The 25109-nt window shown below is 37.2% G+C and overlaps 1 protein-coding gene and 1 long non-coding RNA gene across 3 annotated transcripts in view; one reads left to right on the top strand and one right to left on the bottom strand.

The window, feature by feature from the left end:
- The window catches only part of DDX10 (DEAD-box helicase 10), a 277103-nt gene that overhangs the window by 193508 nt on the left and 58486 nt on the right, over positions 1-25109 (top strand). The window lies entirely within an intron of this gene.
- On the bottom strand, positions 1700-23833 carry LOC106007040. 2 transcript variants are annotated; one of them, XR_001181525.2, is made up of 7 exons: positions 23754-23833; positions 18670-18799; positions 8879-8929; positions 7348-7504; positions 6320-6455; positions 2493-2543; positions 1700-1829 (listed from the first exon to the last, which is right to left on the bottom strand). It is a non-coding gene; the product is annotated as an uncharacterized LOC106007040 (long non-coding RNA). The 2 variants fall into 2 exon arrangements; XR_001181527.2 differs by lacking the exon at positions 6320-6455.

Below are 25109 nucleotides of genomic sequence, written 5' to 3' on the forward strand. Positions count from 1 at the left end.
GATGGAAAGGCTTAAAAGCAAAAAAACAAAACAAAACAAACAAAACAAAACAAAACAAAAAAAACCCAAAAACAAAAAAACAAAACAAAAGACGGGGACTGGACAGAAATTTTTGTTTGTTTTCTGTTTCTCCCCAGAAGAAAAACCAACTAAACTGAGATGCCCTGAAACATGGTCTTACAAAGAACTGGTTGTTTCAGTCAACTTTAGACTGCCTGTCAACAGTTTCCTATAAATTACTTCGTGGATATAGATGTATATCACACCACTGCTACAGAAGGTTTTTTGTATCTTATTTTTACCCCTTTCTCTTGGCCAGCTTCTGTTTTTTTTCACTGAATATGATTGCCATACTGGTTCTCTTTTCTTGCTTTCTTCCTCCAATGCAACGTTTCAGTTTTTCTCTGGGAATGAAATTATGATTACCTGAAAGTCATTCTCCTTTTTTCCCACAGTAGTCCATTAAGTGTTAAGATGGAGCTTTCATTAATGTTTCATTTTGTTTCTTTTTGATGAGGTCTTCATATTTGACGTATGGTTATGGGTTTCTCTATCTTGAAAATTTCTTGGGTTTGTTCCAGCATGAACTGGTTTGGGTAAACACACGCCTTTCTTTGTCAGTTAGTTACCAAAGCCATGTTTTGGTATAAAGAACTTGGGCATTGCCGACAAATGGACTTATTTTTATCATCCCAATTCAGAAACTTAATAGGTCAGTGAACTTGGGTAAATTACTTCTCTAAATCCCAGTTGACTGACCTACAAAGTGAGGCTGGCCTCTAAATAGAACTGAAATACTTCTACTTTTATTACAGCTCCTATAGAGTTCCATTGTCGGCACTTGCTGGAATAAAGGGTAGAAAAATTTTTTTGTTAGAAGTCGTGTGAACCTTGAGTTTAGTTAATTTGCTGTATTCTTGCAAAAATAAACAGGTAGCTTCCTGTTTATATGAATAACTCTTAGTTTATACCCAAGCTTAGATTCCTTTTCAGATTCCTGAGAAGGAGCCATATTCATAAATAATACAATCTTCCTGAAATAGTAACTTCTGTATTGCTCTTACTGATGAAAGATCATGGAGTAAGAATTGCACTAGGCTTCAGAAGCAGTTAGTAAGTAATTCATGGTTATGTAACATTTGGCTGGGCTCTTGATGCAGGGATGTGCTGAAGTACAAGGAAGACCTGCAAAACTCCATTACTCTTTGCCTGTTTTGTTATTGCGTTACAATAATAAAACGGTCACCCTGCCCCTAACCTGACTGCTCTGGCCAGCCCTGCGTAAGTGGTAAGAATAAACCAAGAGCCATCACTATCTCTACATATAATACTTATTAATTTAAAAAAAAAATTTGCCTTCTAATGGGGTTATTCTGACACGCTTCATCAAATTAGCCTTGTCAGAATGTCTTTTATTTCAAGGTCACCATCATATCAAATTCTTTTTTTTCTGCTTACACATATCAAGACCAGGTTATTATGGGTGTAATTGCATCCTTTTCCAGTGTTAAGGCATGTTGTTCAAAAAATATGTTGAAGGGAATAGTTGAAATAATTGGAGGAATTTTACTAATTTGTGGACCTCTGAAGACTGACTTTGCAAAAAAACCTGTTTGTTTTTTTCAGAAAATACTCTCTTGGCATTTGTGTTCGTCAACTCAGCTGCTATAACAAAATACCACAGACTGGGTAGCTTAAACAACAGAAATTTATTTTCTCGTGGTTCTGGAAGCTACAAGTATAAATAAGACCAGGGCGCTCTCAAGCATTGGTTTCTGGTGAAGCCTCTCTTCCAGGCTTGATCACTGTGTCATCCCATGACCTTTCATCTGTTAGGGGAGAGAGATCCTCTTCATATAAGGACACTTCCCTATTAGATTAGAGTGCTACCCTTATAACCCCCATTTAAGCTAAATTACCTCATTAAGGGCCCTAGCTCCAAATGCAGTCACATTGGGCATTGGGGCTTATGAAATGAAGGGGGCGGGGGTCACAATTTATTTTTATCCATAACAGTGTTGCATTAAGCATTGGGTATATGAACATTAATTAGACCTCATCTTAATTTTCTAGAGGCTCATTCTCTAGTGTAGAAGCCCAAGGTATAAACAGATTACTAGAGCTTAATCCAGTGAGTGTAATAGCAGATACCTTCAACTGACAGTATCATTTTAGCTGGATAATGAAGACATTGTAGCTTTTGTTATGAGCAAGGAAAATAAAGGCATTCTGGGAAAAGAAAGTAACATCACACTCCAGAGCTGAGCTGTGTTTAATAGTGAACACTGTAGAGTTTTAAACAAGAAAGTGACATAAACTGTTTTGTATTTTAGAAAGATAGCCCTGGTCATCTGGCCCAGACTCCAGACAGATGTATAACTTCTGATGCTTTAAGCACTTAATCCAAGCTATTCTCAGGTGGTATATTTAATTATATTTCTGGGGAGTGCTTTATTCTACCATGCTATTTTAGAGTCTTTTCTGATATTGACCTTGAATATTCCTTATGCAGCTTAAAGCATTTTTACATTGTTTTCTTTGACCTGGAAAAAAAAACAACAACAACTTTATTTTTATCAGTACCACTATATAGATAGATTCTAATGCACCTTTTTGCTTTCTCTGAGCTAAGCCATGTGTTTCGGTATTTAAAACTTCCCCTTAATCATTTTTGAAGTGCTCTTTAAACTCTCACTTTCTCTGCATTGTGAGCATAAAATTTTACAGCATCAAAAAAAGGTTCAGTATTTTTATCCTGTAGAAAGCTCTGTGAATAGTCAAACTGGTAGCTAACTGGGATTTCTCCTCTCCTACAAGATGAGAGAGGCTGTTAGATTTCAAAAATGCTTTCCATGCAAAGATTGGCTTTGTGGAAATTTTTTTCAATATCAGTTTGGTTAATGTGGAAAGCTCACATGTGAATTAAAGATGATTTCACACAATATGGTTATAATGGCAAGCCTGATATTTGAGGTAAAACAATCGGGGAAAATGTACCTTATATAACAAGGTTAAAGGAATTAAGAATGTCTCGCTTAGAGGAGAAAAGACTTTGAGAAAATTTTAAAACATCAGAAAAATATATATGTAATTATATTTTTCAGATGATCATAGTAGATTCCGTTTTCATTTAGGACAGGACAAAAATGGTTGTCAGAAGGCATTCAGCTTACCACAAGAACTGTGGGGTCTCTGGGAATTTCAAGGAAAGAGGATCAGGCATCTTTTCTGGGGACGGGTTGAATAGACTCCTTCCTAAGTGCCCTTTAGATTCTCTGCTGATGTGAGATTTCAATCTACTGTGGCTGTTACAGAGTCAGAGTTTATATTCTGGGTAAGATCTGTGCTTGATGGAAAGGAAGAAAGGTGGTTATGCTGGTCAGAGACCAGAACTATTAATAATTAGCTCTTTGCTGCAACTTTCCGTTTCTGCTTGTTAGGCAGGGTCATTTATCAGTGACCAATTAGTTTAAATATTGTCTTTCTTTTACCATGAGGTACAAACAGGTTAGAATCACCAACCAACAATTGTTTTTAACACCTGCCTGTTAGAAACAAGGAGGCTGTGCCTTACTTTCAGGTGTAGAGAACATGCATTAATTTTACTCCTAAGGGTTTGGTAAAAACCATCCCATGCTTTCTTCTTTAAGTATATTCAATGTGTCTCCTTTCCATTCTTCTTTTCCATGCCATCCACTCCGGCTTAAGATTTCTGTTGCATCAAACCATACTGTTCCAAAAGTTTTCTAAATGACTCCAAAGTTTTAGAATTATTTTCTAGGGGCCTGTAGTTTTCATACAGTGTAATGGAAATGAAGCCTTTTGGAATGGTGCAACTCAGGGTAGCCTTGTGATACCCCCTTCACCAGTCTTGCATAGTTCTGTACAATTAATCCTACCAAAATGTTTTTCTCACTGTGTTAGTCTGTTGTTTAAGAATCTTCATATTTCTTCTTTGCTTATTAACTAAAATCAGAGCTTCTATTTGGAAATCTAGCTGCCTGCCTCATAGATTATTTTCACTTTATGTTGTGCCCCGCCCCGCCACTTCCTAATATGAGGACTACTCATCTTCCTCAACATTTCAGATTCTGCACTTCATTCTATAAGGAACATGGTTCACAAATACCTCCTCCCATTTTAAATATGGTGAGGGAAGGTATAGAGAAAGGAAACTAGACTCTGTGGGTCAGGGGCTCGCCACACCATCCCATTTAATCCTCTTTCCAAATGTACGACATCCTAATTGCCATATGAGTTTGTCAGAAGAAATAGCTTCAGAGAGATCAAATCATTTAGCTGAACTTATACCCCTCTTAGAGTTGGTATTTGAATGTGGGTTTACCTAATTCTAGAACTTTTTATATTTGGTTATCATTCTGCCCTTTCTATATTTGTTTATGTCTAGCAACAGGTCAGGTTATATTGTCTTTGGTTTTACTTAGGTTATGACAAAATGCGGTCTAGAGCAGCCCCCAAACAGAAAGCTTCCTGCTTTCTCACGTAGGCTCCTGGGGACATTTCTCTCCTGTGTCTGTCTCACTGCAGGGTTATAGTTGGAACAATGTTAACCCTTACAGTTCACCAAGATAAAGTAGTCATTGTGATAATAAGTGATGTATGTCAGATAACTAAATCTCTGTCCTGCTCCCAAATGTTGCTTTATCCTGTGATAGACTGTCGTTGAAGAGCAAACCAGAAGGCTCACCAACAAGTGGACAGATTGTCAGATCTAAAACTAATCTGTTTTTATTCATTCTATTTCCTGGTAGAGGACTGAACACCATGAGGGTTGTTAACTATGAAGTAATCATGGTTTGTGGGGAAGAAAGAGAACTGAAAGCATCCCATCCTCTCTCAGCTAGATGAAATAATCAGGCCAAATTACTCAAGAATTCTCTAAAGTCAGTTTCTTGTTTTTCTTTATTATCTTCCATGAAGTAGAGTATGCTCAAACTCTGCCCCCTCTTGTTCTATAAAATCTGGGAGTAGGTAGAAATGGTTCCATTTTTGTGTGTGCTAATTTTATTTTTTTTTAAGACTTTATTTATATATTTGACAGACAGAGATCACAAGTAGGCAGAGAGGCAGGCAGAGAGAGAGAAGGGGAAGCAGGCTCCCTGCTGAGCAGAGAGCCAGATGCAGGGCTCAATTCCAGGGCCCTGGGATCATGACACAAGCCAAAGGCAGAGGCTTTAACCCATTGAGCCACCCAGGCACCCCAAGTGTGTGCTAATTTTAAAAGAGGAGTCTCAGCCATTCTGATGTCATGGTGTTCCATTCATGTTGTAATTTCGCATCTCATCCAGGATTGGAGGCAGCTATTAGGGCAAGCACCTAGTGGTCGGTGGGAATCAGGATAAAGCAAGGAGCTTATGTGTAGTTCCACCTTGGGAGGCATACATTCTAAAACCTCATTACAGTTTCATGTTGACATCCATAATGTAAGCAGTGAACCCTCAATTGTGTAGGTAAAAGGCAGTTTGAAACATGCTCCCAAGACATTATGTAGTTAGAGTGTAGAATTTGTTGCTTTTCATTGATGGGTGGGAGGTCAGATTTTGAAGTTTCCTGTGTCTCTGTTAACTTTGGTTTCCATTTCTCTTAGTATTTTAGGAAATTGAAGAGAATGAGATTTAGTTAATGTGGTACAGAGGTATTCTAATAAAGGATTTGGAACAGTAGACTGGAATTAGGACACTATGCTTGTTGCTTGTTCTGAGCCAGTGATATGACCTTGAACAAATAATTTAAAATCTCTGGGTCTTCAGCATTTCTTCATTTATTTTTAAAATGTTGCCCTCCTATGTAAACTTCGATGATTCAGTCATTGCTTTGCATTCATTTTTCTTTTTTGCTCCTACCTATTAAAATAATGATCCTTAAACATTCATTTTAAAAGAGCATGGGCGGATATTTATCTTCCTTCCTTCCTTCCTTCCTTCCATCTGTCCTTCTTTCTTTCCTTCCTTTTTCTTCTTTTCTGACATGCTTTCTATTTAAGAACACATTGTACTAGTTTCCATTAAAACTTGAGTTTTAGTATGTTAACTATACTGTAATTAAAATTAAAAACTTAATAAAAAAGGGGGGAAAAAAGCTTGAGTTGTAGCTCACTCAGTAGGTTGCTAATTATGTTTGGTTGGTATACAAAACTGAAGATACCTTTTTACCCATATGGCTCATAAGAGCAGTAATCATACTGAAAGTCTTTATTTTCACAGTGACATTAATAATTATTATTCACAAGGCAATTAATAGATTTTTTTGGTGTTCAGACCAGTCTGTAATGGAATGTCCTTTCATATACAGTACATACCATTTTCTTCTTTACTTTCAGGGAATACATAGACTGGGGTGGGGATGATACAGTGCAAATGCTTTTGTAGTTTTTCATCTCTGTAGGAATATATGCAAATCATACGACATTGAGGCTTTATTATAAGAGGTGCAGTCTGGAAGAGTGAATACCAATGTGTATTAGTGGGCTGTGACTGTGACCGTAGGGAGGATTCCCACCACCCAATTCTGTGACGTCCTCTGTGCTAGAAGGAGGTTAAACTAATTTGTTTTTGGTAATAATTATAATTGCTAACATTTCTTGCGTACCTGCACATATGTACCACCTGCTGAGATAGATTCTGCTATCAGCCTGCCCCATTTAAAGATAAACTAGAAGACACCTGGGTGGCTCAGTCAGTTAAGCATCCAACTCTTTGATTTTAGCTCAGGTGGTGATCTCAGAGTCATGAGATCAAGCCCCACAATGGGCTTCTCGTTCATTGTGGAGTCTGCTTGTCCCTCTCCCTCAAGTGTGTGCTCCTCCACCTGCTCACGTGTCCTCTTTCTCTAAAATAAGTAAATGAGGGGCACCTGGGTGGCTCAGTGGGTTAAGCCTCTGCCTTCAGCTCAGGTCATGATCCCAGGGTTCTGGGATCCTGCTGGGTTCAGGGAGCCTGCTTCCCCTCTCTCTCTGCCTGCCTCTCTGTCTACTTGTGATCTCTCTGTCAAATAAATAAATAAAATCTTTTTTAAAAAAATGAAATAAGTAAATAAACTCTTTTTAAAAAAAAAGGTAAAATGTAATCAAGATGACCTATCCACTCCCTGCCTCTGAAACTCATGATTTGACCACTTTAGTTCACCACCTCCCATTTTATGCTGTTTATGATCCTGTGACTTTCTAATACAGTAGTATCTATGTTAATGTTCAGAATCTCAAGATACTGCCCATATCAGCTGCTTCAGTATTCCTATGTAAATCTTTTACACCTCATGCTGTATCACTGTGTATACTTCTGACACTTACCACTGTTTCTAAATAACTTTAAAATACTCTGTACTTACATTCACAACACTCTAGAAAGAAGGTCAGGCAAGTGAGTGTAATACAAATGAGAAGGGAGATTCAGCAGGTGCTGTTGAGGTGGTGAGCTGGCAGAACCAAACCTAGAACCCACTTCCTGGCTGTTCCTGCTTCAGAAGACTGCACTGACAATGATAGCTGTGAAAGGTTTGAGGGGACAAAGAAGAATAAAGTCAGTAAAGATTACTCCTGAGAAAATATTAGTAATTGTAGAGATTATATTATATAATATTCCTTCCTGTGCCTGTGCCTTTCCATCTGTTACCATGAATAGATTGTTGCAGCTTTTATCCAAGGCCTGCCTCTTTACTTGGATGCTGGGTCCCATCCTTTCCCTTCTACTCGGGAGCTTTACTCTTGAATTTCCCTATGTCTCTTTAGTAACACCAACTTCTACCTCTTTGCCAGATCTTCTTCTCCTTCTTCCTTCTTCCTTCTTCCTTCTTCCTTCTTCCTTCTTCTTTCTTCTTTCTTCTTTCTTCTTTCTTCTTCTTCTTCTTCTTCTTCTTCTTCTTCCTTTCTTTCTTTTTTTTTAAGGGAGCATGAGTGGGGCGGGAGAGAGGCAGAAGAAGAAAGAATCCTAAGTAGGCTCTATGCCCAGTGTGGAGCCCAATGCAGGGCTCAGTCTCACCACCATAAGAGCGTAACTTGATCCAAAATCAAGAGTTAGATGGCTTAACTGACTGGGCTACCCAGGTTGCCCTACCAGATCATTCTTAGAAGTGGGCAGTCATATTATATCTCTCATCAGAAGCAGGGTAAAAACCCTTCCGAGATTCTATATTCTCCCTTAGTTTTGTCACATTTATCAATTTCCCTTGATAGTAAAACTCCACAGAATTTTCTCTGCTTCTTTAACCACTTCCTCGTCCCTCATCTCTTCAGGCTGGTTTCTTGGGATGCTATACAACCACTTCACCCAAATGTTTCATTTTCTCTCCCCAGCAACTTCCCTGTTGTCAAGCAGCCAGTTTCCAGTCCTCATTTTACTGGACCTCCTATCACCCGACCCAGTGGTTCATTCTTTCCTTCTTGAAACTTTTCTTTACTGAATTTTCAGAGTACCCAGGTCTGAAAATCTCCCTGGGAACCTCTCCATCTCTATTGCTAACTTCTCTTCTACTTCTGCACTTCTAGTTGTTAGAAGGCTTCTGGACTCAGTCTTTGGACCCCTGCTCTGGCTTTACTCATCCCCAGATGATGTCCTCCCTCCTCAGCGCACAGATAGCATCCTGTCATCCTATGCAGATGATCGTGAATCTGTATGGTTAGCCTCCAGCTCTCTCCTGAGTTACTGGGTCATACAATTAATTGCCTACTTAATTTTGCTTGGGTGGCTTTTTAGGCATTTCAGGTATATCATGGCTAAAACAAATTGTCTTTTTCAGGCTGAGTATCGTATTGTACCGGACTCACGCTTCTGTGTTGATATAAGATGATAAAATGCATACATGATAAGATAACATGAGGTGAATGATGTAGGCACTGAGGTAGCGCTAAGCTGTGACTGACCTGACAACTCATTGGGAGGAGGATCATCCGCTTCTGGGACCACAGGTCACTCTGGAATACAGAACCACAGATGAGGGAGGAATAGTTGTAGGTAACTGTTGGAAAATACTCTATAGCATGGAACCATTAGAAATGGAGTAACTGACTAGTTACTTACATGTGTTTCAGTTTTGGAAATAAACTTTAGCAAAGTTTTATATTCACAGAGAAGTGGAAGGTTAATTTCTTTTTTTTTTTGCCATTTTAAGCCTCTGCATGGAAATACTACCATATTATACACAGGCCTTGTAGGTATCATGTAATATATTGCTTTAACGAATACAAAAATCAAGGCTGTTAATTACCAAAGAACTAATTGATCTTTAGCATTGAGTGCTTATTTCCAAAATAGAAAAAGGTCAAACCATTTCTTAAAATCTTAGAGGTATTTTTTCCTCATATTTGTTTCTATGTAGTGATTTAGTTGTTGGGCAAGGGTTGTTCTAATTTTTTTTTTTTTTTTAGTTTTATCATTGATTTTTCTCACCTAAGAAGAGCTCTTGGTAGTACAGTAAGTTTGTTACTCTCAAAGTAGATAACTAGTGAATTTTCTTGATACACAGAATAAACTCATACTGAAATAACCTGAAAATCATAGTCTGCCAAAGACAGTACTTAGAAATAAATGAAAGATCTACCCTCCCGTTACTAAATTACTTTTTTTTTAACTGTTTCAATCAGTGGAAATAGATATTGCTTTATTTGAGGTAGTGTGTTTTTTTTTTTTTAAACAATTTTTATTTTATTTGACAGAAAGAGAAAGATCACAAGTAAGCAGAGAGGCAGGCAGAGAGAGGGGGAAGCAGGCTCCCTGCTCAGCAGAGAGCCCTATGCAGGGCTCGATCCCAGGACCCCGAGATTATGACCTGAGCCAAAGGCAGAGGCTTTAACCCACTGCGCCACCCTGGCGCCCCTGAGGTAGTGTTTTTAATGCTTATAAGCCTTATTTTTAAGATTAGATGACTCATAGATTTTAATAGCCCTGTCAGTCACTTCATAAACAAGTCTTTTCAGCAGAGGAATAATGATTAGAATGAAAATAAAGATAACAAACCATTTATATTATAAGCACTGAACTGTAAAAATTATCTATCTGTAGGGACTGTCAAATTAGATTCAAATACAGGAAGACAATACTATCAAACTCTAATGTGATTTTATTGATAACATATCTGCAGACATCATGCATGGCTTCAAATTATCTTAAAATACTTCCATATTCAATATATATATAGGGCACCACTCTCTTAGCATTATAGTTATGTTGGCCCAAGGTCCATTAAACTCTTTATTATTATTATTATTATACAAAAACCCAGTGATGGTCTTAGTAGGTAGAAGATACTGCCTTCTGGTTTTAAAGTTCATATACCATTTTGCTTCCTATAGTCGAAGGTAGTTGCTACCATTACTGTGTTTTGACTATTTCTGTGTACCTTCTGTATGAGTGCAGTCCTCACACAGAAATTCCTGGAAGACTACAGCTGTCATGTTGACTAGGGTTTATGCTGTGAAATTGGTTTACTTTTGTAATTGGATAAAGCTCACATAAACCAAAGCATTTTACCAGGGAAATTGGACATGTTGTACTGGTTGTAGACAAGAAATGGGACACAGATGTTAATATATCTGACAAGATTTATCAAAATCCACCTCCCATTTAAAAATTATTTTGAAGTTGACTTGGTAGCTTCTCTTGGTGTTCCTCTCTGTGGTTGAAATCTGGTTTTCTGCAAGACCAAAGTACTGTGGTTGTAGTAAGAACACAGAACTTGCAGTTAGAAGACCGGATTGCAGTCCAAAGCCTGCTCTTCACCAGTATCATGGCCTTAGGACCTCTGACTCTTATTTGCCTTGCCTATAAAATAGAAATAAAGGCCCCCAAAACAGAATAGTGTAAGAAGAGTCAACGTAGGAAACATGCTGTTATACTGATTGTACAGTCATTAGAATTCTTAGAAATACGATTTTTTCTTAATAATCGAGCCTCTCTCTGTGTTTCCAGGTTATCTTGCTCAGCTTTTATGATGATTACATAATATGTAGATGTCAAAATGACAGGAGATCGAGCTAAATCTGTATGACCCCATAACACAAATTGCTTCTTTCACCAAAGAGTTCACTGAACCTCAATTTTTACATAATTGAAGAGTGTAGTTAGTTGTGTTGAATCATGGAAGTTTTAGGTTATTTATGACCTTGAAGTACTTTTAGCTTATAAAACTTAAAGCCAGAACACAGCTGACCATGGAAAAGATGCTAAATTCTGTAACCACACTAGAATAGCGAATTATAGCCCAATACAAAGACACTTTGAAGAGTTTATTTATAGTAATAAGAATCAACTCTGTGTTCTTAGTGTTTGTTATTTTATTTTATTATTTACTGTTGCTATGAAACACGTAAACCAGATTTAAAGAACAAATTCATAATTTCAGCAGAACCAAAACTAAGAAAGAAAAACATGAGAAGGAGGGAATATCTAGGGTTTGGCTTGAATAGCCACATCATTGATAGAAGTGGTTGTTCTGACGACACACTGAAACACTATAAAGTAAAGTCCAATCTGTAACATTACTGAGTCTTTAATAAATAGACATTTTCAAAATAAATAGGTTAAGGAGTAGCAATTATATTTCTTTGTAATAGAGATTTCAAAAAGGGTAGATTCTAATTATTGAATCTCTTCTGAAAGAGAAAAATATGTGAAACTTGGCATGGGATCAGATTACAGAACAGACCAGTAGATGTTAGCTATTTGTGAAGGAGTAAATGTAGGACTGCCTTAGACAAAGTCCCTCCTTGAGAATTTCACTGTTCTGAGTATTTGGTAAATTTGCTGTGTCTTCTGCAAGGGCAAATACAATGTGATAGAACTATCTGTAGGTAACCATCATCTGTAATCTGTCAGAATGAGAAAAGAATAATGACTTAGTATGGTAGCCCCCCTCCCCATTCTGTGCTTAGAAGAGAACATCCCTGGGAACAAGCCATCAGTTCAGAAAGAATTGATCCCGAACTGCAGCCTAGAGAGACTTTGCCTTCTGCCTCCTGGTAGCTTGTTGGGGGTGATAGCTGGAGCCTGTGTAGGATCCACAGACAATATGTTGCAAATGCCCTCCCCTGTTCCAGAGCTGTGTCTTCGTTCTTGGTATCTCTCCTTGTCCCCTTGGCTCCGGTGGTGCCGGACATAACCTCACCAATTCCCACTTTCTTTTTTTAATTAAAAATTTTTTATTGGCTTTACTGCTATAAATGAATGTTTTAAATGCCACTTTTTTTTTAATGCCACTACCTTGCCTAAGAACCTGTATAAACCTTGTTTATGAAACTATTCTTTTTTTTTTTAAATTTTTAAAAAAATTTTTTTCAATTTATTTATTTTCAGAAAAACAGTATTCATTATTTTTTTACCACACCCAGTGCTCCATGCAATCCGTGCCCTCTATAATACCCACCACCTGGTACCCCAACCTCCCACCCCCCCGCCACTTCAAACCCCTCAGATTGTTTTTCAGAGTCCATAGTCTCTCATGATTCACCTCCCCTTCCAATTTACCCCAAGTCCCTTCTCCTCTCTAATACCCCTTGTCCTCCGTGATATTTGTTATGCTCCACACATAAGTGAAACCATATGATAATTGACTCTCTCTGCTTGACTTATTTCACTCAGCATAATCTCTTCCAGTCCCGTCCATGTTGCTACAAAAGTTGGGTATTCATCCTTTCTGATGGAGGCATAATACTCCATAGTGTATATGGACCACATCTTCCTTATCCATTCATCCGTTGAAGGGCATCTTGGTTCTTTCCATAGTTTGGCGACCCCGGCCATTGCTGCTATAAACATTGGGGTACAGATGGCCCTTCTTTTCACGATATCTGTATCTTTGGGGTAAAAGAAATACCCAGTAGTGCAATTGCAGGGTCATAGGGAAGCTCTATTTTTTTAAATTTCTTGAGGAATCTCTTCTTCACCATCCTGGGTCCTCCATAAGCTGACCTCCACCTACCTTCCCACCACAGATTGTTTACTTATTTATTACACTGAATTCCATTCCACAGAGGATGGAGGGATCCCAGGAGAACACTTACAGTGAAATGATGGGTAGATATGTTTAGAAGTGATGGCAGAGCTATGGAAATACAGAAGGAAAGAGCAGAAGGTTGAGACTGGGGGGAAAAATTCAGATGTACCGGCCACATCTGCTGTAATGGAGGTTAAAGTTGAGTTCTGCACTGCTGTATGTCACTGCTCTGTCCCCTCCAGTGTGCATATGCTCTGGTCTCAGCTTCTCTCACTATGCTATGTTTGCTAGCACTTGTGCGCACATGTGTATATGTGCGTTTGCTCACCATCTTTCCACATACTGTGCATTATTCAGAGCTCATCTCAAATCCATTACCCACCTTCCCCGAGGTCTTCCATTTCAGTTCAAGCCTTTTCGGTACTTGCAGTTTGACTCCTATAGCAATGACACTCACTGCAGTAGTGGGAGCTTTTCATCACTCATCTTTTATGTGGTCAAAATTATATTTTAGGCTAAGGGTGCCTGGGTGGCTCAGTCAGTTGGGCATCTTGTATAATATACTCTTGTATATTTATACATATAGCACATTTATAAAGAAGATAGATCTCAATTCATGTAAGTTTTGTTACTATATGTGGTCTCAAAGATGACAAAAGCACAGTGACTATCGTTTGGGGAGAGATGAGAATGGAGGGAGCTACCCAATTTTCTTTTCTTTTAATTAATTGAAAAAAATTTTTTTAGTTCAAAACCAGATTTTTAAAAAATTCCAATTCAATTAGCCAATATATAGTAGTATATCATTAGGTCTTGATGTAGTGTTCAGTGATTGATTAGTTGCATATAACACCCAGTGCTCATCACATCACATGCTCTCCTTAATGTCCATCGCCCGGTTACCCCTTCTCCCCACCCCCGCCTCCACCTCCCTTTCCACAACCATCAGTTTGTTTCCTGGAGTCCAGAATCTCTCATAGTTTGTCTCCCTCTCTGATTGCTGCTCATTCACTTTTCACTCCCTTCCCCTATTATCCTCTGCTCCAGTTTTTTATATTCCACATATGAGTGAAACCTTAGGATAATTGTCATTCTATGCTTGACTTATTTCACTTAGCATAATCCCCTCCAGTTCCATCCATGTCGGTGTAAAGGATAGGTATTCATTCTTTCTTATGGCTGAGTAATATTCCATTGTATATATGAACCACATCTTTATCCATTCATCTGTTGAAGGGCATCTCTACTCCTTCCACAGTTTGGCTATTGTGAACATTGCTGCTATGAACATTGGGGTGCACATGCCCCTTCTTTTCACTACATCCATATCTTCGGGGCAAATACCCAGTAGTGCAATTGCTGGGTTGTGCAGTAGCTCTATTTTTAACTTCTTGAGGAACCTCCATACTGTTTTCCAGAGTGGCTCTACCAGCTTGCATTCCCACCAACAGTGTGAGAGGGTTCCCCTTTCTCCACATCCTCACCAACATTTGTTCCCTGTCTTGTTAATTTTAGCCTCTCTGACTGGCATAAGATGGTATCTCATCGTGGTTTTGATTTGTATTTCCTTGATGGCAAGTGATGAGGAGCATTTTTTCATATGTCTGTTGGCCATTTGTATGTCTTCTTTGGAGAAGTGTCTGATGATGTCTTCTGCCCATTTCTTGATGGATTGTTTTTTGGCTGTGGAGTTGGTAAGTTCTTTATAGATCTTGGATACTAGCCCCCAGTTCTTTTTTTATGATCAAAGAAGTCCTTAGTTTTACAAGGCTGATAACTTTGGGCTCATAATTTATGAATTTATTATGAACATATAATTAATATAATCTGTGAATTTATTCCAGATTTGCTGAACAGGCCCTTCTCAAGCTAGCCCTTGCATACTTTATTAGGCCAGGATCTCACTATTCTCCCGTCCTTCATTGCCCTGAAAGTGGCTGTTTTACCTGCCCGTCTCTCTTTCTGTTTGCCCTGTGAATTCTAACTCATCCTCAGGGCAGATCTCTTCTGTGAAGGCTTTATGGTCCTCTTAGATTCCTTTTGTATGTATATCTACACACTAATAAAGTAATTTACTATATAAATATCTTTCATCCACTAAACTGGCATATAGTAGATGATTACTAAATACTTGCTAAAGAAAGAAAGGAAAAGATGATGTGCACGTGAGAGTTACATAAATTCATAGAGGACCTCTCTGATACAGTGATTGGTGAGGATTTATACTGATTTGAAGATTATTAACATCACTGACTTGGTAGTTCTCTATTGGCGAAGAGATGCTTGATTAAATTGTCTTTTGTGGAAAAATTTTTTCATTAATTTTGTATTAAAATCCAAAGATTTGTCTTGTGTCTCTACCACTGACTATATCTAAATTCTTTAATTCTGTTTTCTTATCTATAAAATGTGAAATTCTAACACATTTCCATCCATTTGTTGATTTGCTCATTAGACCAATATTTATGTTCTACATTTTTTTTAACCTATAAATTTTAACCTTTAAATAATTATATTGGTTTTTCTATTCATATTCCCCAAACCTTTAGGAAAATGCACTGGAACATTTATTTTATCATTTTTCTGTTAGTAGCTTATTTACTTACCTTATTCTTCTGGTAAACTGCACAAAATAAATTGTCTTTCAAATACATGGTCACTAGGGGATTGTGTCTCAAGTCCTTATCTCTAAATAATTATACATGGGTAGGTGGCTGAAATCTTAGCCTAGTACCTGAATGATACACAGAAATTGCTGTTTGTCAGTCCTGTATCAGGGCAGTATTGATTGCTAAATAGAATATTAAAGAGCTTGATATGCAAGATTACCTATTTTTTTCCAAACAGAGAAAGTAATAGAATATAAGAAATTTCATGCAAATTTATGCACTGGATGAGTTAAACTGTGATTTCCAGGTATTCATCTCCTCAAAATGTTTCTCCTGTGTAAACAAAACATTTTCTTTGCTTTTGTCTTGCTGAATGGAAAATTGATTATCTTAATTGAATCTCTGTTCAAACTCACTTACAAATGACTGTGACAAACTGTTACCAGAGAGAATAGGGAATTTCAGTTCTTGAATGGATTTCACTGCACAGGTGAATTTTATGGAAATTGAATTTGGATATTAAAATCCTGGATTAGTGAATTGATGTCTCAGTAAAAAAAGGAAAGCATGTAAATGAGATCATGGGAATAATATACCTTGACTGCACATGTCATGTTGTCACACAGGAGGTAATAGGTTGGTGCTGAGATGTTTTCTATCCAGCAGGGATAGTGAGAATTAGGTTATAGTAAAGCTGAAGTATCTTAATTCATTCTTAACTGTTTTTAAGGTGAAGATGATAAAGATGCAGGAAATTGATAGTAAGAGATTTTTAATCTTCTTATACATACATACACTTCAGATGGAGATTCTTTTGTAGAATTTAAGATGTATTTGTATAATTTAAGATGAGTTTTATCAGCCTCTGTTCATGATTATAAGCCATTGCTTACTATGTGCTGCAGATCATGAGTTTTCTAATTTTAATTTGTAATTTATTTCAGCTGTACTTGAAAATAGAGGCCTAAAATGAATAGTGAAGCAGATTTAATAAAATATTTTCATGGTTTATCTTAGAACTGGCTTGTTAATTTTTGTAAATAAAAATTTAATTCTTTATGTTGGCAAATTGTCATGGGGGAGGTAACGAAGTTAAGAGAATTCAAGACGCAGAATGCCTTAGAAAATGGTATTTTCCTCATTTAGGCATACTCTTTAGTATTAGTATTCCTTTATAGAATGCTTCACTACTTAAAAAAAATTAAAACTTCTAGTAAAGGACAACTGTGTGACTTTTCAATTAAATACTTCACATGAAATATTAAGGGAACTTGGGGGCAATTTGGAATTCCTTTACATTTGAAGAATAGACTCTTCATTTACTATAAAGATTATTGAGTTCTTTCCTTCCTTCCTTCCTTCTTCCCTCCCTCCCTTCCTTCTCTTCTTTTTCCCTCCCTTCCTTCCATACTTTCCTTCTTCCCTCCTTCCTTTTTCTGTGAAAATTTCCACCTATCTAGAAACGTTTTACAATATCGAATTTGTAGTTGGCATTTATGCTGTGTCCTGTTTTGGATCACGACTATCTTGGGGATTTCAAAATAAGAAAAAGATGGAATTTTAGGTAGTTTGTAATTTAACTCTACCAAGGTTAGAAATCTCTGCTTTGATTAATAGAAACAACTTTGAGTTGGCTAATTAGAAAGAATGCATAGAGGGACTGCTCTTCGAAATGCTTGAACAATAAAATTCACCATTTTATAAGGTATAAGAGTTTTCTGAAGCTGGTGTAATACTCTTCAGAAACCTTTTCCAGAATATGAATATGTGTTATACTGAAATCTGTTTTTTGTTTTTTTGAACCCCGTTGTGATATATTGAAGTTTTGTATGTTCTTTTTGGATTGCAAACTCCAGAGATCAAAACACTTTGCTTTAGTCTCTTATTAAATGAGTTTTTCCCCAAATCAGAATGTTATTTCTTACTGGATATTAAGGATTCACTATTTTTCTTTTTGTTACATGTTATGTTATGTTATGTAGCAGCTGGACTGTAATTTAGCTTTCAGACATAAAGGAATTATCTTTCTATATTTTAATCAGACATTAATATTGATTTTAACATCCATCTTATAAAATTATCACAGTTTATGTCCTAACAGATTACTTTTTATAAGAAGGAAATAATAATTCAGCTTAATAATATTTTTATAGCACAGGAATATATCTCAGGCATATGTCAAAAAAGATTAGCATTTTAATCCAAAATCCAGTAGTTCTGAATAATACAGAGGAAATAGCTAAGGAAACATCTAAGTCCCATTTTAAGTGAAAATGCTCAGATACTATACATGCACAGGGCTTGTTATCCAGCTGTCTTTCTTTTGGAAAATTCAGTAAAGCTTTTCCAGATAAAACAAAAGTTATCAGCCTGCTGCCCAGAATTCCAAGTTGTTTTTTTCTTCTTTTGTGGTTTGTAGTAAACGGTTAGTGCCAAAAAGAAAGTTTTATCAACTTCCTCCTTGGAGCAGTCCTCCACTTACTGAGCAGTTCTGGAAAGTTTGTATACATTCTGCCACCCTAGTGAGAGTTCCGAGGAAATGAGTCAAACCTTGAAGAGGCAGGTTAATTGAAAAGGACTTCAGTAAGAGATCCATTTTGCTGTGATTATATTCTGCTATGTACAAATATCTCTTTGAGAGCTTTTCCTAATTTCAGATCATATACATAAGATAGCCGCTGCTAAGAAGAAGTGTTATAAAGCAGTTCTTGCTGGTTGTTGATGCATTTTGAAGAGTTCTAGCCTGACCACCTGTACTCTTAAAAGGTGAAACAAATGAACAAAGATACTAGTGAGCCAGAATTAAGAATCCCTGCAGCCCCATCCTGGTATCTGGAGCTAGTGATTTCTAGGGCAGTAGTCCCTCACATTTTTTCTTGCCAATGCATGTTTTTTAACTCTTCTCCCTCTGGGCCCCATTTGGGAAGGAATTGGTTTAGGCCCATTTTTTTGTGATGTGTTCTTGTGAGTGATGATAAATGTATGCATTGGTATCTGTCTAGCCATGTGTCTCTTGTCCTAAAATACTAACCTGTGCAGGTTTCAGAGTTGGAAGTTGTCTGATACTGAGGTAGAAAGCCCAATCTACAGTTTATTAATAAAGGAATTATCATACCTGGTCTTTATCACAAGTGTCACTGAATTCTGTTTTGATATCATACTGGTTCTATAACTGAGGCCTACTCAGGAGTTCAAGTCCGTTCAGAACAAGAAGTCCATCTTGATGTCTTATCTCGGTTGCCTTTCTGCTGGGAAGGAAAGAATTTTATTGAGTGCCTACCTCTTTCCAAATACTTTGTAGACATGTAATTTTTATATGAGAGTGGCATTGTCTGGCCTCAACTGGAAGATAAAAACGAAAGATCTAGGCTTAATTCTGCCATTAACTTGTTTTATGATTTTAGGGAATTTGCTTCAACTCAATACGCCAGCATGTATTTGCTTGTACTTATTTGTAATCTATAAAGTTGAGAATATTAGCTAATAATCTTTTTAAAAAAAGATTTGTTTATTTTAGGGGGGCAGAGGATGAGGAAAAGAGAATCTTGAGCAGACTCCCTATTGAGTACGGAGCCTGCCATAGGACATGATCCAATGACCCTGAGGTCATGCATGACCTGAGCCAAAATCAAGAGACAGACGTTCAATTGACTGGGTCACCCAGGCGCCCTAATAACCTTTTTTTAATTGTGATAAAATACACAGTACAAAATCTATGATTTTAGCCATTTTTAAGTGTACAGTAGTGTTGACTGACTACACATTGTCAGGAACTGATCTGTACGACTCTTTCATTTGCTAAACTGCAGTAGGATACCCACTGGACAATGACTTCTTTTCCCCCTTCTCCCATCTCCTGGCATCCACCGTTCAATTTTCTGACTTGAAGACTCAGAAGAGTTTGATGCATATAAGTGGACTCCTTTAGTATTTGCCTTTGTGACTGACTTTTTTCATTTAGCATAATGTCCTCAAGGTTAATTTGTGTTGTAGCATGTGTCAGAATGTCCTTCCTAAGTTATTAAGCCTGAATTGTATTCCATTGTATGTTTATACCACATTTTTTTTGATGTATTGATCTGTTAATGGACATCTGTGTTGGTTCTACCTCTTGGCTATTGTGAATGATGCTGTAGTGAACATGGAGGTCCAAATATCTCTTTGAGATCCTTCTAATCTTTAACTTGCCATTCTGATGCCTAAAGGCAGTGATTTCAGTGTGTTTTGTTCTCATCCTAACCATTGCCCTACCTGTAGTGACCTGTGATAATAAAGAACTGGAGAAGATCAAAATAATGAAAAGTTCCAATAGTATTTTTTGTTTTCAGGAAGTTTTTTTTTTTTTTTAAGTATAACCATACATATAACAGCATCACATTACAATATGCATACAGAATGCAAAAATGCAGAATAGAAATACTAAGGTATTCATAAACTAGTGTCAGTAATGGGGCACAGTATATGAGCTTGCATATGAGTTGTATGCCATGTAAACCTAAAAATACCATAGCAACTTTATTACCCTGTACTGATGGTAGATGGCAAGTTGTTTAAATACTGCATATTCTCACAGATGGAATATCACCAGTAACATTTCACTGTACAAGAAAATTGAGGAAAACCCGAAAATGCGCAAACATATATCACCTCTGTATAATTAATGAACAAACTCAGTTGATAATGACAATACTAAAGAAACTAGGTTTCATAATTGAAGAAAAATAATAATTGAAAATTTTACTCAAACTAAGAGGGATAAATCTGTGATAACCAAGTGACCCTTAATTTTTGAATACCAGATTTTACTAATCCCTAGTAATTTGGCTACATAGTTTCCCAGTAAATAACCTGTAGAGCTATATGAAAAAAAAAAAAAAAACTACAGGGAATTATTAATCATTCCATTAAAGAATAGCAGAGAGATCTTGTGTTTTTTTTTTTTTTTTTTTTTTTTTTTTTTAATTTTTTATTTTTTATAAACATATATTTTTATCCCCAGGGGTACAGGTCTGTGAATCACCAGGTTTACACACTTCACAGCACTCACCAAATCACATACCCTCCCCAATGTTGTGTTTTTTAATGAGTTTACAACCCATCTTGGTTTCCTAGTAGACCATGGACTACAGCTCTAGGACAGGGGTTCTCCATGTACACGGGCCTGTCAGAGTTTCGCTGTTCAGTTCTCATTCCTGCACACAATTCACCTTCCCTCACAACTGTAACATGAACAGTGTGAAAGCAGTGCTGACCAATAGAAAGTTGAGGAGAGTCCCTGGGAAGTGAACTGAAAAACACGCTACTTGCTGCACGAGAGAGATAAGAGTCACAGAGTGAGGTCACCCAGTGCCTGTATCAGTCACATATTCGGTGGGAAAATCAGAAACTTGCCCTCATGAGCATTCAAGCGAACACAGTCATGGCAGTTGTTCCATATAAACCCATCCCAGTGCCAAAGAGTGATGACCTCATCAACAGTAAAATAATTATGGGTGTTTTGTAGAGGAAGCACAACGCCTCACACTCTGATACGTGACATAAAGTGTGAGGACTGGCTCTGTAGGAATAATTATACTTAATTGTGGGCATTTTTAGTGGTTTTTGTCTTTCCTTTTGTTTGTTTTTTTAAATCATACTGTCTGTAAGCAGTCCACCCAAAATTCCGGTGTTCCCAAATGTTCTTGAATACAATGTTCTGAACTTTAGTTGTAAGCTGCTGTCTTTGGGTACGTCCTTAATAACCTCTCTTTTGTTCTCACTTTTCACTGGCCTCTGGTTAAGTTTCTGAACCTCACAGATGAACTGGTCTCTATTAATCCTTTCTCTTCAGTTATTCTGGAACTACCTTTATTATTTTCTTTCCTCCTCTGTGTTAGGTTACAAATTATTTGACTTTTCCTGTAGGCATCTGTTACATTATTTGTTTGTAATCTTGGGCTAAAATTTATGACCCTTAGGTAGTTATAGAACCAGTTGCAGAGATCTCAGGAGTATATTGAGTATACTGATTCCCAAACTTTTGCATTTCAAAACCAATAGAGAATAAGGGAAGGGAGCCTGGGTGGCTCACTCAGTTAACCATCCAGCCCTTGATTTTGGCTCAGGTCATGATCTCAGGGTCATGGGATTGAGCCCCATGTTGGGCTCTGCACTGGGTATGGAGCTTGCCTCAGATACTCTCTTCCTCTCCCCCACCCTTTTTTCTCTCCCCCTCTTTAAAAAAAATAGTAAAATAATATAATAAAAATACAATATAATAAAATATATACAAATAATAAAAATTTAAAAAGAAAATGAGGGATATCATAGCATTGTCACCATTGGTTACTTTTCCATTGGGCACATGTAAAAGCACACAACCATCATTATCATTATTTCACAAAAGAAAATGCAAATTGGTAATTTAATATTAGAATAAAATGAAGTACTTGGGCAGTTTTGCTTCAACATGAAGACAATAATACTGAGAATTATTTTGTAATCCTAAACTTTACCTGGCTAAAACATAGCTACCTAATACAGATGTTTTGACTCCCTTATTAGTCCAAAGATACATTAGCCCCGGATCCCAGGTCTGTCCACCTTCCTAGAATAATTTACATTCCTCTGCTTCCCTTCTGCCAAAACAACTACTTTGTGTCATTTATTGAGTGCCTGCATTGGCTAAGCTTGGTATAAGGCACTTGGTATTTATTTCCTCATTATGATTACTTAACTATTAATACCATATTAATCCCCAGATAGTAAAGGTTTGGTATAATCAGGGCATACAGTGAGCGTGGAGGACCCAAGATTTTACAGAAGTTGCCCGGTCACCACCACCACCACTGCCCCTGTACGTTCTTCCCACACAAGCCCGATTCCTTCCTCTCGCATTTGGTTGTTTATTGTCGGGAAGAATGCCTGGCTGAGGGGGTTCAGCGGGAGCTAAAAGTGGTCTTCTGCTTCCCAGGCCGTGCACTCTGTCAAGGGGCTGCATCTGCTTGGAGGACAGTGGGGAAGTACCTTGTTTTAGTTACTTTTCTAGGACTGACCTTTTATGTGCCTACACAGTTGATGGCCTTGTCTTTGCTGATGTTACCTGAAGTGGCCTTCTTCATGTCCTTCTTTCATGTTCCATTTCTTATTTAGCCTGAGCATAACATAAACGACGCTCTTCATAAAACTTTCCTTAACATCTGCCACCACCACTATCCCCTCCTAGTGCCAGAGCAGGCCTTCCATTTGTTGGCTGAGCTTCTGTACCATTTCAATTATAGATTCTCCTGCAGGACATGTATCATTTCTTCCTTTGTATTAGAATTACCTGTATTTGTGCTTTTCAGTTATTTGTGCTGACTAGCCTACCTTTCTCCTTGTTTATAATTCAGATAAAGACCGTAGAAGAGAAATTCCTTATAGAGAATTTTATTAGCAAATAAAATATTTAAGACTGCAGCATATGGCTATGATCTTCTCATTTATTCAGAGGAAAGGGATGTACTTTTTAAAGTATTTTAGATATATTTCAACACAACCCCAGAATATTCACAAAATTGAAAAAATAGGGTAAAATATTTCATGAGGTCTATGTAGGGACATATATATTGCTTACAGTTTTAACCTTGGAAAGACTATGACGAAGAGTTGTCTACAAATATAGAAGCTGAAATTTAAAGCCTCTGAATGTTTTCTAATACAAATCCTAAGGGGAAAGATATATTGGTTGTCTTACTTGGTTCAGGAATCTAGGACCACAGTTAACTTCTACATTATATTTTTGTAACAAATATTTTCTCAGTGCTCACTGTGTGCAGAGTGCTCCTGATAAGGGGCTTTGAGTGTTACAAAGAGAAATACAAAGGTTGCTGCTCCTAAAGTGTCTCTAGATTAATAGGGTCAGTAATGGAGGGACACACACACACACACACACACACACACATATGTATATATATATACATATATATGTATACACACACACACACACACACACACACACAGTGGTGTTCTCCCTTATCCACTGGCAGTATGTTCCAAGACCACCCATGGATGCCTGCAACTGTGGATAGTACCAAACCCTACATATACTATTTTTTCTTATACATACCTGTGATCAAGCTTAATTTATAAATAGTCACAATAAAATATTACTAACAATAAAATAGAACATTTCCAACATTATATTATGGTAGAAGTTAAGGCTTATTACACTGGACTCACCCTTATTCTTGTGATGATGTGAGTTCACGGAATGCCTATGTGATGAAATGCAGTGAAAGGAATGATGTAGGCATTGTGACACAGCACTAGGCTTTGTGGACTGACAGTGTGTCAGAAGGAGATCATCTACTTCCAGCCCATGGTTTGCTGCAGGGAACTGAAACCGTGGATGAAGGCTACTGCACTTCATTTCTTTCATTAATGAGTGACATTTCATTGTATGGATATCCTACATTTATTTATCCATTTATCATTTGTTAGAAAATTTGGGTTGTGCAGACTTTTTGGCTATTATGAATAATACTGCTACATACAGGATTTGTTTGTGTGTAAGTTCTTGTGTGGAAACGTATTTCCATTTCTCTTGGGTTTATACCTAGGACTGGAATTATTTGCTAACTCTATTATTAACTTTGAGAACCACCTATTTCCAAAGTAATGTCTTTTATCTCTCCTCCCCTCCCTTCCCCTTGAATCAATCATTGGTGTTTAAAATACTGGCAGGAGAGAGCGAGAGAAAATGAGGAAGAAAACATTTTTATTTCATTTTTATTTATTTATAATAATTATAACTTACTTATTTTATTTATTTGTAATAATTATATAATTATTGCATTATTATTTATAAAACATTTTTATTGCAAAAACATATTTATTGTGTTTTCTTTAATGGACAATTTATTTAAAACTAGACCACTGGAAGTGATCTGCTTTTATAAGAAGGCTGACTCTGAGAGCAGGGTGGTCTTAGCAGAGGCAACTGAGGCCCCGCTGTACACGATGCTAACAGAAGTTGGTTTAGGATGGGAATGTTTGTTCAGTGATATCAGAATTACCTGTTTCCCTAGAAGATATACCATCATGGTTTGTAACTTTTATATTTGTAGGGGATGTTTCACACACTGTTTAGCATTTTTGGCTTTTTGTATGTTCATGGTGAGTGAATTTTCGTGTCCTACTGGATTCATTCATATGCATTTGTCAGAACTTGAATTCATTCAATTTATTTCTAATTTTAAATTGTTATTTAATTTTCACCAAACACGAACCAGTTTTAGTCCCCACTGAGAGTAGTTTTCCACTAGCTCGCTGAGAGAAGTTGAGGTTGTGCTTGGAGTGACCCTTGGAGAAATGAATTGGTAGAACAAACTGCAAGGAATGTGGTAAAAGTAAATATGCATGTGACTGAAACCCATCCTGTCCATGTTCAGTTGCTCTAAAGCTAGAGTCTAACTGGTGGTTACAATTTCCCTTTTTTCCCAGAGAAATTAAAAGTTTGGCCAAAGATTGCAAAGATAGTCATGTGACAGAGGGGTACCTGATCCCACTCACTCTGTGACTGTTTTATGAATTGCT

The sequence above is a fragment of the Mustela putorius genome, unplaced genomic scaffold, assembly GCF_011764305.1.
Source record: "Mustela putorius furo isolate JIRA1106 unplaced genomic scaffold, ASM1176430v1.1 tig00000198_pilon_pilon_pilon, whole genome shotgun sequence".
NCBI lineage: Eukaryota > Metazoa > Chordata > Mammalia > Carnivora > Mustelidae > Mustela > Mustela putorius.